This window comes from Pongo abelii, chromosome 8 (genome assembly GCF_028885655.2).
Source record: "Pongo abelii isolate AG06213 chromosome 8, NHGRI_mPonAbe1-v2.0_pri, whole genome shotgun sequence".
Classification (NCBI taxonomy): domain Eukaryota; kingdom Metazoa; phylum Chordata; class Mammalia; order Primates; family Hominidae; genus Pongo; species Pongo abelii.
Window position 1 is genome coordinate 130,784,825 of NC_071993.2, and position 19,551 is coordinate 130,804,375.

The 19,551-nt window shown below is 44.7% G+C and overlaps 1 long non-coding RNA gene across 1 annotated transcript; it reads right to left on the reverse strand.

Moving 5' to 3' along the window:
• Positions 1-8,541: 8,541 nt before the first annotated feature.
• On the reverse strand, positions 8,542-16,397 carry LOC129048383 (uncharacterized). Its single transcript, XR_008510689.2, has 4 exons — positions 15,886-16,397; positions 9,374-9,483; positions 9,160-9,261; positions 8,542-8,617 (listed from the first exon to the last, which is right to left on the reverse strand). It is a non-coding gene; the product is annotated as an uncharacterized LOC129048383 (long non-coding RNA).
• Between the last annotated feature and the right edge of the window lie 3,154 nt (positions 16,398-19,551).

Below are 19,551 nucleotides of genomic sequence, written 5' to 3' on the forward strand. Positions count from 1 at the left end.
CTTCACTCTGACTCAATCACCAGGGGATTCTGCACCCCAGTCTTAGTAGAAATGCACCTCTGAGTTTCAGTTTAGCTCCCTGCCCGTCACGTCACCACAGTGGTCAATGGAATCTGATGCGTCCCACAGCTCGGCCCTTCCACCTTGCCCAGTGTGCCCTCCTCATCGACAGCGCCCGCTCCCAGCCCTCTGCCTCTCCGCTTCTAGGCTGCAATCTGCTTCTGTCTCGTCCTTGGACCACACACTTGGACCCAGCTTCCTGTTTTGCTCTGGGCTGCGCTTTCTCTTGTGGAGTTGGTGTCACCGAAGTCTTAGGTGAGAAACTCCTTCCTGCCATGTGGCTGTCTGTGGAGAAGCGGGGCACCCTGCGGGGGATGGGATACAAGGGGTGTCTGTATCCAAGCTGTGGCCCCTTGGGTTATAGATCAGTTTTAATCCAAAGACCCTTGTGATAAGTCCAGGCTTGAGTTTAGTCCCTATTCCAAGACATGAGTTTGCATTTCTTCTTTCATTAGAAGATGACATTTCAAAAACTTTCCTTGGCTTTCAAAAAGCTTAGCATTAGATGATAGAAATCAGCTCATGGGCCCCTTGCTTTTAGGTGATATTTATTCTGTTTCATCCTTGAATATCAATTTGTCGTGCATCCAGACTCACTATGTCAAGCCTTTTGAATGAATGCAGGGTGTATGTCTTAAATTAACTCCATAAAACTCGAGTAGCTAGCATAGAAATTTAAGGAGGTATGTGAGCAGGACGTCATTTCCCCCAGTTCACCCGGCCTTCTTGCACTCAGTGCTTTTAGCAGCTGGAGGGCAGTTTGTTTGTGTCGTGTCTAAGTTACTGACATGAAGGGATGGGAGTGAAATCAGTTATCAGACAACAAACAAGTGCTCTCATGTCTGATGGGTAGAAGAGAGGGGCACTCACTTCCTCAACATGTAAGATGACACTGACTTTGCAGTGAGCTCTCCCCAGGAAAGAGCAGAAGCCCTGGGCAGGTGAGATGGGGAAGGACATTGTGGGAACCACGAAGTTTGGAACTCTGTGCTGGAGCATGCAGCCTGCAGGGCTGCAGACAGAAAACTTCGTTCCGCCCTGGTTTGGAGGTTTGCTGGCTGTGTGAACCCTGACAATTTACTTCTCCTCTCTGAATGTCAGTTTTCTCAACTATATAAAGGAAACAGTAATAGCTACTTTGGTTGTTTGTGAGGGTCAAACGCAACACACATACAGAAGTCCTATAAAATGCAAACACTTTTATCCTCAGTTCTGTGCAGAGGCCACTGTGTTTACTTATGTATTGATTCTCTCCCACCCCATCCTCCTCCCCACATGCCCTCACCTTCTTGGTTTTCTCCTCCCAGAAGTAGGGGAGTACAGTTATTCAGTTAGAGCAGTTACACTCTTGGGGGTTTGCTTCAGCCAAGAAGATAGTGAGCCCTGGGGATCGTAATTAATGGAGGCAGACTGATTAGAAATGAGCCACTGGATTGGGGTGTTTGCTGCTTCATCTTGGAAACACTAGGTCCTGAGTCCCAATCGGCTTCTACCACATCGGTCATTGTTCTACTTCTGCACTGTTCTGTGCAGAAGCACCTGTGTTTACTCAAACTTACATATTGATTCTGTCTCTTCTCCTACCCCCATCCTCCTCCTCATATCCTAAGTGCTCAGCATGGTGCTAGGTACACAGCAGGCACTAAATAAATGTTTCTTTAATTAAATTCCCATTAATAGCTACACTGTGTGAATGGTACTTTCATGATAGATTTTTCTGTCACCCCTTGAGTTTCTGCAGACATTAGGATTCACAGAGAATGCTGTGTTCCAAGTCAAAATATTCATTATGACACATGCTGTTTGCAATTTCCACAATCCAAGTCATTACCCATAATGTGCTTGGGGAGGAAAACAAACCTCTCTTGGAAATGCTGCCGTGTAGGGGTTGGGGTCAGAACTCTGCCTCCAAATTTCGTGACCTTTCCTGGAGCACTTCTCTGTTGACCATGACCAGGAGGCATTCCAGGCTTGGGAGCACCAGCCAGAGGACCCCCAGCCAGATGAGATGCAGTCACACATCTCAGGCAAGGTCAGACAGCCCAGGGACCCCAGGAATGCAGCCCACCAGATGTGTACTAAGGACAGCATGCTTATTTGGAATGCTGGGTACCCTGTCATGCATTGCAGAAACATGGAGATCCCCCTGTTTGACATTTTCCCCTATTAATCCCATTTTTTAAAAATAGCTGTGCAGTGCGGAGGTTTCCTCCTGGTCTCATTAGGTGTCTCCTTATAATTGCAGGTTTTAAAGCAAGCTCAAGGCAGAGACTTTCAGAGAAATTAAACCTAAAGAGAAAGAGAAGAGAAAAAGAAAATGCGTAGGAGCTGGATAATTGCATGCCTGTGTCTCTAGGGGTGGGCTCAGGCACACAGAGCAGCAGATGGGATCTAAATTGAAGGAAAAATCGAAATGAAACGCAACTCAGACAAATGATCATCAAAGCAAGCCATGAGAATTTCTGGACAAGCCTCTAGCTAGTTATTGCTTGGTGACTTTACCTGGGTAATTGGCTCCACTGTTTCTCCCCAACCCCAGATGTCACTCAGCTGCACCTCCTCTCTTTCCTCTTGGTGGGGGAAGATTTCTAGAAACTGCTTCTTGGGCTGCAGGTCATCGGACATCAGCCAAGAGACAGTTTTCCTCCGCTTTGCCTCCCTGCATCTCCCGCCAGCTGCTGCACTTTGATCCGACCATCTGCAAACCTACCCAGGACACATGGGGCTCCTAACCCTGTACTGTCACATAGCAGGTGCTAGTTTTGTTTTGTTTTTAACATGGGCTCATGCTTAGAAGCAACTTCAGCATGGGTGAGTAGAAAGCCATGGGCTTTGGAAGCAGAATGACCTAGAATGGAGTCCATTGCTTGCCATCTTTTTCACCTTAACCTCCATTAGCAAACTGTTGACAACAGTAGCTGAACCCTTAGATTAAGTGAGCTATTCTGGAAGGTGCTGGCACACAACAGACAGCATTCATGCTAGTTCACCACTTAGCCTCTAGTTTCTCTGGGGTAGGGGCCATATTCAGAGTTTTCAGAACTTCTAGCCCTTCCAGGGCAGCATGAGGTGGTGTGGTCAGTGAGAGGAACCCCATGGGTTTGAGACTCTGCTTGCCAACTCTGTGATCTTGGTCATGGCCCCAATGTCTCTGGCCCTATGTCTTCCTGGGGCCATCAGGGATATAGAGACGTCATCCCAGGCCTGCCTGCCCAGCTTAGCTGATTAGGCTGCCATGAATTCTGGGTAGTTATGCATGAAAACAGGTTCTATCAACTGTTAAAGGCGAGTCCTAACTCCAACCCAAATAGTGCCTTAGGACAGCTAAGGAAGGAAGGAAATGAAGGTCCCTGAATCCAGCTTATGTGTGGGCTGTTAAAGGAACCGGAATGCTTACCCAAGGCAGAGGACAGAACCAATGAGAAGATTTGTACTTGAAATAGACAAGACTTTTCTGACCATTAGAGCTGCCTAAAGAAGAGCCAGGCTGTCCCAGCGAGGAACGCATGTTCCATGGCTGCTGGGGCTATTGAGGTAGACACCAGATGAACCTTTCTCATGGGGTCACAGCAGAGTCTCAGGTTCTGGAGGATTTTGTACAGTGCAGAAAGTCCTCCCCGGGCAGCAGCTGGAATCATGTGGGGAACCTGTCAATCCCACTGACGCCAGGGCCACCCCAGACCAACAGAACCAGAATAAGGAATATGAGCTCTACTCTGGCCCCATCTAATCTTGCTCCAAATGGAGCTCAGAACCTTCCAATGGTTTCCCATTGTACTTAGGACAAAGATTATATCCTTACCAAGGTCTCGAGTCCTCTTGTGGTTCGCTCTCTGCCAGCCTCTTTAACCGCATCTTGTCCCTCTCACTCACTCACAAGGGTGTGTTCTGCTATAGCCTGAATGTTCATGTTACCCCAAAATTCCCAAGTTGAAATCCTCACCTCCAAGGGGATGGTATTAGGAGGCAGGGCCTTCGGGAGATGCTTAGATCCTGAGGGTGGAATATTCATGAATGGGATTAGAGCCCTTAAAAAGGAGACACCAGAGAGCTCCCTTGTCCCCTTCTGCCATGTGAAGACACACCAAAATGGTCATTTATAAACTGGGCATTAGGACCTCACCAGACACCAAGTCTGCCAGTTCCTTGATCTTGGACTTCCTTTGATCTTAGACTCCAGGACTGTGAGAAATATATTTCTGTTGTTTTTAAGTCATCCAGTTTTAGATATTTCATCATAACAATGCAAATAGATTAAGTCACAGTCCAACTGCTTAGTGCCATGGACTTATCAGAAGTACCACTAACACATTCACTGTGCCTCTTGACTATTGGTTATTATTTTTTTCTTTGATTAAAAACACAGGTGCACTTGTTACTTACTTCAGGTGTTGTCTAGGACCAGGGGCAGCCAATTATCCCATTACAGAAACCATGTACTTGGAATAATGATTGTGCTGCTGAATAATCCAATTCCATTCACCTGAGTAAAGTAAAAGAGTTTATATTCCTGTTGAGATCAGGCATACGAAATGACTGAGTTCTTATTCGGGGAGAGGCTAGCTTGAGTGGCTAGTGGATGGAAATTCTACCCACTGAGATCAAGAACTAGGGGATGGGAATGATGGGTCCATTTGGGGATACGTTGAGTCTGAGGTGGGTAAGTCCAGGCGATAGTTCGTTGATGGCTTTAAAGGAGGGACAGTTGTAGGATGGGGAGGAAGATTTGGGAATCATCTAGATTTAGGAGGTCGTTGAAGCCATCCAAGTGAAGAAATTACCCAGGAACTGTGTGTTCAGTGAGAGAGACTCAGAGAACCTCCGATGGGGCAGGTGAAGAGAGAACAGGGAGACTGAGAAGATACAGAGAGATGCGCAGTGAGAACTAAAGGAGCAGGGCCACAGGAATCCAGGTTGGAGAAGCTCCAAGACTGAAAATGTGGCAGAAAGCATCAGTAAGGTGAGGTCACCTCGATGATGTTGCACAGCGGAGTGAAGACAGTGGGGACTATGGGACTGTGTCAGGTGTGGTTTGGGCAGCAGGGTGGCGGTGAAAGTCAGCACAGAAGACAGAAACGTGAGGTCCTTCCTCATCTCCCATTGGATTGATAAAAACTGGCTGCTCCTCTCTGCACACTAAACAAAGTGAAAAACAAAAAGAAAGACAAATGTTTCTATTTTTCCAGCCCCTCACTGGCCAGGAGGCCTCTTCTTCCAGCCTCATAGATTGTATGTGTGTGTCTGTGTGCCTCTGTGTGTGTTGTGTTTAAGTCACTTTGCTTTCAGATTCTTGCCTTAAAACTATTTAAAACAGGGGGAAAAAGTAATGCATCCTGTATCAGTCAGGGTTTTCCAGAGAAATAGAACCAATATATATTAAGAAATGTATTTTAAGGAATTGGCTCATGTGATTGTGGGGGCGGCAAGTGTGAAACTTAGGCTGGAAACCCAGGCAGGAGTTAATGCAGTTGTCTTGAAATAGAATTTCTTCTTCTCTGGGAAACCTCAGTTTCAATGGATTGGAGGAGACTTTGCCCCATTATTGAGGATAACAGTCTTTCTGATTTAAAGTCAACTGAGAGTATATGCTAACCGCATCTACAAAACATCTTCACAGTGACACCTAGATTCTTGTTTGATTAAACAACTGGCTACTATCGCCTAGCCAAGTTAATGCATAAAACTAAACATCGTACATTCCAAATCATGCAAACTGCTAATTTCCTGCCTAAGCTTTATCACTGACAGTCTCATTTCTGTTTAACAACATACTGGAAAGTGGAACAAGAAGAACCTGGGGTGGGGTTCCTCCTCTGGCCCCTCAATAAGTCATGGGATAGCAGAGGTGGCTGCAATAACTGTGCTTTCTAAGTCAATGTTCAGCTCTTTCAGAGAATTCACCTCCCGTGGCCTATAAGGCAGAAGGAAACCTCTTATTTACCCAACAGTTATAGTCTCAAAGTAACTTTCTCCATGACGTGTTAGCAAGTAGGCACCTTCTCAGTGACAAACATCGGGGAGCTGATAAAACGCTCCCTCCCACGCTCGGCTCTTGTGGTGGATTGAACAACACTAAATTGGTTCAGAGTACTTGTTGGTATTTCCCCGCCTTTTTTCAATGTCAACCTATTAGCAGCTCGAAGGGATGTCCCTTGAGGGCCACACATGTATTATCACAATGGAAGTGAGACGCCACTGAGACGCCCACACAGCCGCCTCTATAAGATGCTCTTCCTTCCAACTGAACCTGGCCACTCAGGAGTGAACCAGACAGTGGGACCGGCTCCCCCTTGTGCTGATCACTGGCTTCAGATCAGGACGGAGCAGGTGGAGGGGCTGCAGGGGGCTCCTTGGGATTCCTGTTTGCCCACACCTCACCAGTGGGCTTGCTGCCTTTACCTCTGTGCAGCCGTGCTTCTTTTCCTGGCTTTTAAAATCAGTAGTTTCCCAGTGAGCAGCACCCACAAGGGGTGTGGTTACAAGTCTACCTGGGATGCGGATCTGCATTTCTCAATCTGACCTACCAGAAAGACCCAGTGGCTTATGGGAAAATGATCAACCTTGGGCAGTTAAGGGCCCCCCTGGCTGATTCCGACAGTTGTTAAGCAAACATTATTTACCTACTTTTTCCTGTTTGGTACTCTCATTTCAGTGTTACAAGAAAAGAGTAGCACCTCTGATCCTGTTGCAATAAAAAGTTTGAGATTAGGGCTGGACACAATGGCTCACGTCTATAATCCCAACACTTTGGGAGGCTGAGGCAGGCAGATTGCTTGAGCCCAGGAGTTGGAGACCAACCTGGGCAACATGGTGATACCCCATCTCTACAAAAAATACAAAAATTAGCTAGGCGTGGTGGCGTGCACCTATGGTCTGCTACTCAAGAGGCTGAGGCAGGAGGATACCTTGAGCCTGGGAGGTCGAGGTTGCAGTGAGCCATGTTTGCACCACTGCACTCCAACCTAGGTGACAAACTGAGACCCTGTCTTAAAAAAAAAAAAAAAAAGGTTTAGGATTACTGAGATAAAATGTGGATCCACTAGACCAGGGATTCCTATCTGGGGATCCACAGACATTTTGGGATTTATGAATTTAGATGGCGAAAAAACATTTCTTTGTTTTCACTAACCTGAAATGTAGCATTCCTTCAATCATGAATGTAAGTGACACTCAAAAGTAGTATTAGCAGCGCCTGTGACTTTGTCACTAATAATAATCATAGATATTTTCATATCACATTACAGTTGCAGAATTCTAAAAATAGCATTTCTGCTCATCACTACTTCAAAATTACAGCAATATGAGTTGGCTGTCAGATCTTGTATTGAAGGCATTAATAATGAAGCACACATATTACTGTATTACACATTTGTTTATTAAAATATTCTTATAATTGCACTTTAAGGTAATGGGTTTCCTTTCTAATCCTATATACGTTGTTTTGTGCATTGTAAAATATGTTTTTGAGGAATCCATGACAGAGAAGAGATTCCAAACCTCTGCACTGGATCAATGGTTTTCAAACTGCAAGAATAATCTGAGCATTCATGGGTCATAAAATCAACTAGCAGGTTGTGATGGCCCTTTTGCTTTAGGAAAAAAATGAATAAAATAGAAAATATCAGAGTACATCATGTACTAAAGATACATCAAACCTTTATCATTGTGTGGTAAGTGCGTACCAGCTGAAATGTTTAAAAATCATGAGCCTAGATGGCAAGGGTTGTAAAGACAGGAATCATGTCTATATTTTCTCATCTTTGCCTATCTCTGTAAGTACTTAGAACAGTGCTTGAAGGTAATACATGTATTTGACTTCTCCAGAAAGATAGAATCAATAGAAAATATAGATATACGAGAGGAGATTTATCAGGAGAATTGGCTCAGGCGATTATGGAGAGGTCCCACAACAGACCATCTGCAAGCTGGAGACCCAGGGATGCCACTAGTGTGACTCAGTCCAAGTCCCAAGGCCTCAGAACTGGGAAAGCTGATGGCGTCACTCTCAGTTCATGGACAAAAGCCTGAGAACCCAGGGAGGGCTGGTGTAAGTCCTGGAGCCCAAAGGCCGAGGAGCCCAGAGTTCTGATGTCCAAGGGCAGGAGAAGAAGGGTTTCCCAGCCCCAGGAGAGAGGGAGAGAAAGAATCCACCATTCCTCTGCCTTTTTTTCTTTCTAGGCCTCCAGATGACTGGACGGTGCCTACCCACATTGACGGTTGATCTTCCCCACTCAGTCCACTGACTCACACACCAATCTCCTCTGGAAACACTCTCACAGATCCACCTAAAATTAATGCTTTACCAGTTCTCTAGGTATGCCTTAATCCAAACAAGTTGACACCTAAAATTAACCATCGTGATCAGTGCTCAAATATCTGTAGACTAGAGAAATGAAAAACCAAAGGGTAATACCCATATGTTACATTTCTCCATCAAAAACGTTTATAAAGCCATTCAAGAAAGATTTTTTGAGTACTTACTGTGGGCTGGGGGATGCGCCTCGCAATAGAATTTCAATAGCGAAGAGTCTCAGTTTGCCCTCATGAAGCTTTCAGTCTAGCAGAATAAACAACTTCATTCAGTTTGGGCCAAAAAACAACAACAACAACAACAACAACAGAAACCACCAAAACTGTGAGTCTAAGGTGTTAAACACATGTTTTCTGGGTACATGCTGTTTACAAAGACACTGAGGGGGGCTTGAAGATGCAGGTCATGTGACCTTTTATGTGGAGGAGCCCAGTGAACCCAGATGAGAGAGCGACCAGGTTCCCATGCGGCCAAAATGCAAGGCAGAGAAAGCCAAGGGTCACAGAGGAAGTCCAACAAGAAGCGGCACTCAGCAGCTACCAGAGAAATTCCAACAAGCACATGTCTTAGGACAATCATCACCCTCTCGTACAATATGAGAATTGCTGACTGTTTTAACAGCAGTCATCCCCTCCTGGCTCAGGTGCTACTGTCATCTGGCTGTCCAGCTCCATCTTTCCCTTTTTAGTCCAAATATTAAACATTTCTTACTTTTTATACATTCAAAATATCTACACTTGTCTAGACATTTTTTATTTCATTAACTCATTTCTTTTTATACCTCATACCTTCTTCCTGGGGTTAGTTTCCTTCTTCTTGAAATATATTCACTAGAAGTTCCTCAGTGGGGATATTTTGGTGGTAACAGGGTCAGGACTAGTGTGAGGCACCTGGGAGGTAAAATTATAGTATATGTGTTTGTATTAGTCTGTTCTCATGCTGCTGATAAAGGCACACCCAAGACTGAGTAATTTATAAAGGAAAGAGGTTTAATTGACTCACAGTTCCATATGGCTGGGGAGGCCTCACAATCATGGTGGAAGATGAAGAAAGAGCAAAGGCACATCTCACATGGCGGCAGGCAAGAGAAAGCTTCTGCAGGGAAACTCCACCTGATAAAACCATCAGATCATGAGACTTATTCACGAACACAAGAGCAGCATGGGAAAGATCTGTCCCCATGATTCAAACACCTCCGAGCAGGTCCCTCCCATGACACATGGGAATTGTGGGAGCTACAATTCAAGATGGGATTTGGGTGGGGACACAGTCAAACCATATCAGTGTTAACCCTCACTCTCAGGCACTAACCCTAAACTTCACATCACTGAGAATGAGTCCTCCTCAAATTTTATGTTCCAGGCACCTCACTTGCCTCACCTAGTTCCAGCCCTGGGTGATAAATGTTCTGTTTTTATCTAAATGTAGGTAATTCACTCTTACTCTTGAAAGGCAGTTTCGCTGGCTGTACAAGGTTAACATTCTTTTATTTATCCAAAGATGTTATTCCACCATCTTCTGGTTTCCAAAGACGGTGGAATAATATTTTTGCTGCTATTGAGAAATCTGCTCCCAGTATAACCATTTTTTTCTTTTGTTAGAAATTTGTCTCTTCTTTCAGGCTGCTTTAAGCCATTCTATTTGTCTTTGGTGTTGAGGTTTAACTGCCACACATCTAGAAGTGGATTCTTTTTAGCAGACCAGCTTAAAGGATTTAGGAAGTCAGATTTTTTCCTCCCATTATTTGCAGAAAATGTTCAGCAGTAATCTCACTGAGTATCATTTTTTCCCCAATCTTGCCGTGATCTCCTTTGAACTTCAAAACCTATCTGTTGACTAGCCTTACTTTACCTTCTACACATCTTAATTTCTCCTTTATATATTTTTTATCTCTTTTTGTCTCTCTGATGGTTTCTGGGTAAATCCTTTAGATCTATCCTCCATTTCACAGTGATCTCTTCTGCTATGTCAATTCTGGTCTTAAACTTCTCCATTATGATCTTAATTCCTATAATTATATTTTCAATTTTCAAAATTTACTCTTGCTTCTGGTCATTTTTTATAGTCTCTTGTACCTTACTCATGTTAACAGTGCCTTCTGTATATACTTACTGTATATTCTGGAATTCATAATTTCATTAAGTGTCATCGTAGCTGTTTCTATGTTGTTTGGTCTGACTCTGGCTCAAAGGGCTTGTTGTCTTGCTATTTTGTAATTATTGTAAACAGGGGACTCATACTTACTGGCACTCTTTTTCTGGGAGTTCTGAGTAACCACATAGTGTGTCCCTCCTGGGAGGATTTGTGTTTGTTCCTGCCAAGCTCTTAGGGGGCACTGAGGACCTGGGTGCACTATAAATGAAATGTTCTCCCTTAGGTCTCTTGAATTACACCAATGACGTAATTTCTCCAAGGGTCAGCTTCTGGTAACAATATTTTAGGGGAGGCTTTAAAAAAGATAGTCCCTCTTGGAGCCAAGTATGAAGTAGATGGGTTTCCATGGCGTTCAGCCCTATTGGGCAGGTTTTCTCCTAGTTCATACATGATCTCATAGCATGACTTTATTGAGTCCAGTCTTTAAGCAGGAACATCTCAGTCTGGGCCCCTGCCCTGCACAGAGCCCAGAAGCTCTGGGCCACGTGGAGCAGCAGGTGACCCGAGTGAGCGGCAGCAGTAATGCTGTGCTCTGTTATCTGCCTGGTCTCCAGCTCCCACCCTATCCCTAGCCTCAGGAACTGTCTGCTACTGCAAAAGGTTCAAGAGCTTTGAAACTGAGTTGGGGACATAACTAAGAGCTAATCTGTCAACTGTGCCTATATTTCTGGGCACAATTCATTTAGTCCATAAAAATTTATCAAGCACCTGTGATATACAGTTACATGTTCTAGACACAAATGAATCTGTCAGTGAACAAACCTGAGAAAAATCCCTGTGATTATAGAGCGTAATTTCTAAAAGGAGGAGAAAGACAAAATGAATGGAGAAATTACATAGGAAGTTTAAAGCAAGAAATATGTTAGAAAAAAACTCAACCAGAGAAGGGATTTGAGACTGCTGAGGGCACATATTTCAAAAGGTGCTTAAGAAAGACCTCTTTGAAAAGATCTCATTTAGCAAAAACATGTGAGGCAACGAGCCATGCTAATGTCTGGGAAGAGAAAACAGCCCTTGCAAAGGCCCTGAGGTTGGAGTGCGCTTGGCATCCTTGAGGCTGGAGTGGAGAAGTGAGGGAGTGTGGAATGAGGGCAGGAAGCTGGGGAAGTCAGAGGATGCCAGACCATGAAGCCCCTGTGGACCATGGCAAGAACTCAGGTTTTCCTCTGCATGAGATGAGAATCACTGGAGAGATTGGGGCAGAAGAGTGACATGGAATGACTTAGATTTAATGGGATTCCTCTAGCTGTTGGGTTGGGAATAGATGAAAGTAGAGTGGAAATGGGGAGAGGTCAGGGGAAGCCAAGGTCTTGACTAAAGTTGATGGAGGCTCAAAACAAGGTGGTATGTCTCAATGGGACTCTGGGTCTATTTGGGAAGAAGTACCAAGGGGAGGAGCTAAGGAATTGGCTGGGGGTATGAGAGAAAGAGCCAAGTCAAGTAGAACAGCTTTAGGGTTTTTGCTGAAACAGAGGAAGGATGGAATTGCCACCTACATAATGAGGGGAAAACTGCGGGAGGAACACACTGGGTGAGGAGAAGTCTGGGCTCAGCTTGTTGAGTTTGAGATACATAAAGGACAGTTAAGTGGGCATGTCCAGGAAGCAGATGGATGGGCAGGTCTGAGGTCAGAAGAGTGGCCTGGGCACAGGGACAAATTTTGAAGTTATCAATGTCATGAGATCGAGTAGAGTTAGAGAGAAAAGGTCTAAGGTCTGAGTCCTGACCTCCCGACTCCACACCCACTTGCAACAAGAGCTTTGAGTGCCTAATGCAATAATAGTACCTGGACATGTGTATAGTCTTTTAAAATAATGCAAAAGTCTTTTGCAACTACTATTTTGGCAGACACCACGCGAATACTTTTTGTGTGGCCGATTATAAAAAGCTCCACAATCCAGTCCTAACCCATCTTCCCAGCCTTGCTGAGTCCCCCTAGCCAGCCCGATTTCTGTCTAGTTCTGATCAGGCCATTTCCACGTGCTCCTCCTTCTCTTGGCACACTCTCTTTCCTCTCCTGAAAGAGCTCTTCCCATTTCACTGATTGGCAAGTGATGTATTGTTGAGAAGCAGATCACCAGGTACCTCCTGGATGAGCTGAACTGCAGGGGTTGAGGGTGTCAGGAGACAAATTCAACCTAGGCTAGGACAAGAGTGGCAGGGAGGCATTACTGGCTTAAGTAACCAAACCACGGATAGAAAGGAGAGGTACCTGGCCAGGTGACAGATCATATGGCTATCAACACTGACCAGGAGGTGGGCACTATGCGAAGACAGATGTCCCATTCTCTTTGTGGCTAGAAGGAGCCAGCCTTGGCAGAAAGGAAGCTAAGCAGGTCTCTCCAAAAAGCCCAAGACTTTCCTGAGATCTGGGCATGGAGGTGGCTCTGTTCGTGGCTCTATAGCACTTTGCAGTATTAGGCGCCACGTGCTCCAATTCCTGGTTTACTTATCCGCCTCCCCACCTAGACTGTGAGCTTCTTGCGGAAAAGGACCGCATCTTGTTCAGCAGCATGTGGACTAGTGCCTAGCAAGGAACAGGTGCTCAGTATAAAGGTTTACAGAGAAACAACAGAAATAGATTCCTAGATAGAGAATGTATGCTGGAGACATTCATACTATAGACACACAGATATCGCCTCAATTTAACTTCCTCTCCCAAACAAGTCAGAGGGATTCCAACATCAAGAGGAATGCCTTGCACCTGACAGCACTAAGACCAAGCTCCATGAGACCCAGGTCATATCTCCTACTTTGCTTCTGCTACAGGCCAAGCACTTGCACCCAAGCCATTTGCATTCACATAACTGAAGTTCTGATGCAGTCTAGCCTCTGAGCTTAAAAGTTAGCAGATACCAGCCACCAAGTGGCCCCAGCCAGCCTTCAGCAGTGAGGTCCCATTCACAGGAGGATTTGTGGTCAGCCAGCCTGGTTCAGGCTGTCCTGGAGATTTGTCCTGTGTTAACCCCAGGGACATGCGGTGGTGTTTCACTATGATTCCCAGGGGTACACTGTTTCTCATAAGACAGGACTGACTGTGCACATGTCTGGATACACACCTGCACACACACACCACACACACCACACATCACCTATCTGTGATCTCACAGAAGAGCCCCTGACTGTCCCTTGACTGCAAAGGAAAGGTGTCGAGGCTTCAGAAGCTCAGTCTGTCTCCATCCTAGTCTCTATGGAAACCTTGAAACCAGACAGGACTAGGCCAAGCTGAGTTGTTTCCTAAATAAGGAGCTACATCAGAGATCAGCCCCTGGGGCTATGAGTTAATAAGACAAGAACTTTTCAAATAGACATGCACAACACTTCTCTGCCTTTAAATATTGGGGCCATGTAGACTAGGGACAGTTCCTTGACGGAGAACCAAATATACTTCTATGTCAATATAGCCAGTGTTGGGCTGATGCCTGCAGAGGTAGGAATATCTATTAATATTATAGGGCCACTCTTTGGTAATGATAATAAAAATAAAATAATTATAGCTACGACTAGTTGAGCACTTCCTATATGCCAGGCAGTGGGTGAAAGGCTCTACCTAAAATTATCCTCTGTAATCTACACAATGCATTAATCTTTCTTTCTGTAGACATCCTCAGATTCCCAGATCCACTCATTTCTTCCCTCTGCTGAGAGTTCCCTGTGGTCTGGATGTTCTTGGGCTGCTGCTTTGGGCTTCTCTGCCCTATGCCCATTTGCCATTCTTCTGGTAACTGCACTTTGACTTTCTTCTGGGAAAGCTCTTCCCTACTCACTGGGTGGTATTGTTTGAGAGCTGACTCCATCCCAGCTCCATGGCTGGACATATGACCAAGGTCTGGCTGACTGGCACCTTCCTTGGTCACGGTCATACTATTTCACAGCTGGACACTTGGCCCAACTCAATCCTGTGAAGAGCAACACCAGGATATTTGTAGAAGACATTTATAAACAGGTCTTGTGTTATACCAGAGTCAGTAAGCTAGCAAGATGTAAGTTTGGAATTGCTAGGAACTTATTTAACTGTTGCTCTATAACAAGCTACCCCAAAACTTAGTGGCTTAAAGCAACAACTACATTATTAATTTCCATGAAATTGTGGCTTGGCTGGGATCAGCTGGGAGGTTCATCTGCTGCATGTGATGAGGATTGTGCTGCAGCCATGCAGGGGCTCTCCTGGGTTGGAGTATCCAGATGGCAGGTGAAGCAGGCTGTTGGCTGGGAGCTCAGGTGGTGCTGCTGACAGGAGGGTCTGTGTTCTCTATGCAGCCTCCCCATGTGGCTTGGACTCCACAGTTTGGCCAATGAGCTCCAAGATCAAGCTTTCCAAAAGGTCAAGTCCCAGTATGCAAGCACTTACCAAGCTCTGCTTGTCAGTTCAATAGTAGTATGTAAATGAAATCATACAGTACGTAGCTTTGAGCTTGTCCTTTTCACTCACATAATGACCTTGAGGTCCACCCAGGTTGCTGTGTGTACCAAGAGTTCATTCCTTCTTATTACTGAGTAGTATTCTTGGTTTGGATGGACCACAATTTTGCTATCCATTCACTTCTTAATGAACATATTAGTTCTTTCCAGTTTGGGGCTATTATAAACAAAGCTTTTCTGAATATTCATTCCTATACACCTCTTTGTTATCAACATACATTTTCTTTTCTCCTGGATAAACACCTATGAGTAGAATTGCTGGATTATTTAGTAGGTTTATGTTTAACTTTTTAAAAAATGACCAAACTGTTTTCCACAGTGTTAGGCCATTTTACATTCCCACCAGCAGTATAGGAAAATTCTAGCTCCTCTACAAGCTCACTAACACTCGGTGTGGTAAAGTTTTAAAAAATTGTAGTCATTCTCATAGTTGTTTTGCAGCATCTCAGTTGGTTTTAATTTGCATTTTCCTAATGACTAATGATGTTGATTATATTTTCATAGGCTTATTTACCTTCCATATATGTTCTGTGGTACAGCTTGTCCAAATTTTTTCCCCATTCTTTAATTGGGCTCTTTGTTTTCTTATTATTGAGTTTTGAGAGTTCATAAGATTTTTTTTATAAGATATATCCTTTGCAAAGATTTTCTCCCAGGAATAGATTATAGACCTAAATGTAAAATCTAAAGCCATAACACTTCTACAAGAAAACAGAGGTGAAAATGTTTGGGACTTCAGGTTAGGCAAATATTACTTAGCTGCAAAACCAAAGGCATGTTTCACTAAAAAACAAATTGATAAACTGGACTTCATCAAAATTAAAAACTGTTCTTCAGAGGACAATTTTAAGATAATAAAAAAGTTGACACTATTTTAATTTTATTTTATAAGTGAGTATGTTGAGCTGTATAAAGATTGGCCGATTTGCTTAACTTACCTAGGAAATGAGCCTCCAGGCCTTGGGCCTGGGTCTGAATCATTCCAAATCATATGCTTTTAGTTATTTTCTAGTGTTTCCTGAAAATGTACAAAGGCTTCCATTTCTTCTTTAGAAAATGACAGCAGCTCTGTAAAGCACTTCCCAGTAACTCAGAGGGGGCAAAACACTCAGAAATATTTCCAAAATCCAAAAAGAGAAGAAAAAAGAAAAGACACATTTTTGAGGGGGGGAAAAACACCACCCACACGTACAACTTAAATACTCAGAAAAATTTCATCAATATACTCAAAATTGTATCATCAGGGTGCCAGCTGTTGACTCTGCTACTTGGGAGGCTGAGGCAAGGGGACTGCTTGAGGCCAGGAGTTTGAGTCCAGCCTGGGCAGCACAGCAAGACTCCATCTCTATTTATTTTAAAAGCCTTAAAAATAATAACCCCTTCAGGCCCTTAGGAGGAAATGGTGAGGTCTACTTTAGAGAAATGGTTTCCAGCTAAGCCTTCCAAAGGGGGGTCTTCTTTCACAGTCACCCAGGCCCCCACTCTGTTTGTGAAGATGACCAAAGCTCTAAGCCTGGCCCGTGAATAACTGCCAGGAAAGACTTAATAGGATAAAGTTGGCTGACTCCTTCTGGTACCAACAGCAAGGACCCTGGAGGAGGAATCCACCCCTCTTCCCTTCCCTGACTTTACTTCTAACTCCTCAGAACAAAGTTGAGTCTCATTGTGGGTGTAGAGTCCACTCTGAAGCTCCGGGGTCACCTTCTAAGTCTGCCAGGGTTGGCTCCTGGGGATGCAGGCCAGGATTAAGAAATAAACCTGAGTACTCCCCACACAGTCCTCTCCACTGAGTTCCTGTACAGAAGAAACAAGGTTAAGATAAGAGCCAAAGGTGATTCTGAAATGGAAAGGAGGGCACAGATGGGGAGTTTGTGGAAGAAGCTGGTGGAAGGGAAGAAAAGTATCAAGAGTTCCCTTAACTGGGAAACCTCAAGAGAGGTCAGTGGGCAAACACAAGTGCAATAGGGGGTGAAGTGTGTGAAGGAGCCACTGTTCTTAAGCACCTGCCTTTATGGACACGGCACTTTCATCAGGATTACACCAGTCCTGAAGAACTTTCTGCAGATATACTGTTCTCAGAGAAGAATTCACAGCAGTTAAGAAGTGTTTTGTACATCAGGCATTTTATAAACATTATTATATTTAATCTTTTAACAGCCCTGAAGTGTTGGTGTTATTATTCCCATTTAAAAGATGAAAACATTTAAGCTCATAGAGGTTAGGATCTCAGGTTTAGCAAATTATCAAATCCAGACTCAAATTCAACCATTCCTCTGTACCAAACGGATGTTTCTGCCCTAAAGTGGGATGAAAGTCACTGGGAAGGCTCCCAGGGCCATGCAGAATCAGCCCTAATTAACACGGAAAGAAGACAGAGCTGACTTGTGGGAGCACACAGAAGACAGGTGGGCATGGCAGAGGATGCAATGGGATGGCTGAGAGTGGATGAGGGGCTTACACAGGAAAAGAGAAGCAGGAATTTGGGAGCGCATCATAGGGTGCCTAGGTCTCTGGTCATGCTGCCTGACATTAAGGGCTGGTGACACGGAGCTTTCGCTCTGGGACTCTCTGCTGCAGGCACTGCAAGCCAGCCTCAAGCATGAAGTGTCCTCTGGGGGCTCAGGAAGAGTCAGGCTCTCCTGCTTGGGAGAGTTAGGTCCATTTGCTCCTGGGAAGTCCTCTCCAGCATGCTGACACCTTGGGCGTCTTCTCCCCAGCTTCCCTGGACTCGGCTCTTTGTTGAAAACAAACAAGTACCCAAACTACCTTCTGTCACCAAAGACTGTCAGAATCCCCGGCTCCTTTGGGGACCAGCTGGCTCCAAATCAGAGGTAACACAAGACCTCCCTGCCCTAGAATATCTGACACCCACATGCCTGAACATGGCCAAGACATTTCCACAGGGATCATGAAAGTTGTGTTTCTAGTGCCTAAACCTGAATCTTTTATCACGTTCAGTGTCAGGCAATAAGATGAGAAATCAGCATGTGACCAGAGGAGGTCGGAATGACCTACCTTGTCATTCATGCCTGTGCTTTTATCCTTCACTAGACCCTCAAGAAAAGTCTTCAGTCAGATGCTCCTGTGCCCCAACCCAGAGCAAGAGTCATCTTGACATTGCAAAGTACAGTTTTACACAAACATTCTGAATTTAAAAAGAAACCCCACAGCCTGAGTTTTGGTGGTAGAAGCGTACTACTACATGTTCAGGGGCTCCGTCTCCTTCTCATTTTCTCAGACACAGACTCAGGAAGGACACTCAACCAGCAACGCAAAGACTTATGAAGAGATTGATGGGATTTGGAAAATACAAGCAAATAAGGTGCATCTGTGAGCTGAAGCCATAAGGTGGAACATGGGTGGAGGAGAATGGGAAAGAGGGTGCTTCTACAATGGAATATTGGGGGGTTGCTCCCAGAAAAAGGTGATTGCTGGGCTGCAAAAGCAGCACACAGCTCTGTGGAGACAGGGATTCTTGCAGCCTTCTTGACCACTGCGTCACTGGCACCATGTGGTCAAATGAGCGTGTGTTCCATTGACAGTGCACTTGACCGGCAGCATGATCAAAATCAAAGAAATGTGTCAGCTGAGCTTGGTCCCTCACATCCAGCAGTTCCTAAGTCCCTGCTGCCTATTACCTTCAACATAGCATTTCCTTTAAGGCCATAAAATGTCAAAGGGGGAAATGATTTTCCCCAGTTTGTAAGGGGCCCAGCAGAGATAAAAGTAGGGAGGACTGTCTGCCGACAGGCGCTGCTCCTGTATACTCAATATGAGGCCATTAAATTTTGGAGAGTGTAGTTAACTTGGGGGATCAGTACAGAGACCCCCCATATACACAGGGTACAGCATGGAGTATAACCATCACGGCAGGAAACAAATTTCCCTGCAGCACTTGTTAAATTTCATTAATCAGACTCAACACTTAGTCCTTAAAGGGAACACAGAAGCCCGGTTATGTAAGGTACTTTTATCTAGAGCACTTATAAGAACTTGATGCAGTAACGACCAGATCATGTTGTCCCTGCTCCTGGTCAAGGGCGCTGTCAATGGAACACACACTCATTTGACTACATAGTGCCAGTGATGCAGTGCTTAAGAAGACAGCAAGAATCCCTGTCTCCACAGAGCTGTGTGCTGCTTCTGCAGCTCAGCAATCACCTTCTTCTGGGAGCAACCCTCCAATATTCCTCTGTGGAAGCACCCTCTTTCCCATTCTCCTCCACCTAAGTTCTTAGGAAAGGTAACCTCCTTTTCCTAGCCCCAAGGGAAAGGGAGGGCACATGACCCAGGCCTGGCCTCTTGGAAAATTGCAATCTCTGTGCCAAAGAAACTGGGACAGAGATGGGCATGTTATCCACATTTGGAGTATCCCTGGTCAACCCAAAGTCTTTCTTTGAATTATTGAAATGAAGTGCTTTCCTGTCCAGGTCTTTTAAGACGGTAAGATGAAAGTCTGATGCTGGTAAGATTTATCTCTAATGCTATGTTTTGAGAATTTGTTCAGTATGAAGCAACTTCAGAGGAAACCAGAAACAAGATGTAAAGAGAGGTTCCCAATGACATCATCTATACCCAGATTCAGCCATGCCTGATGTCCGCAT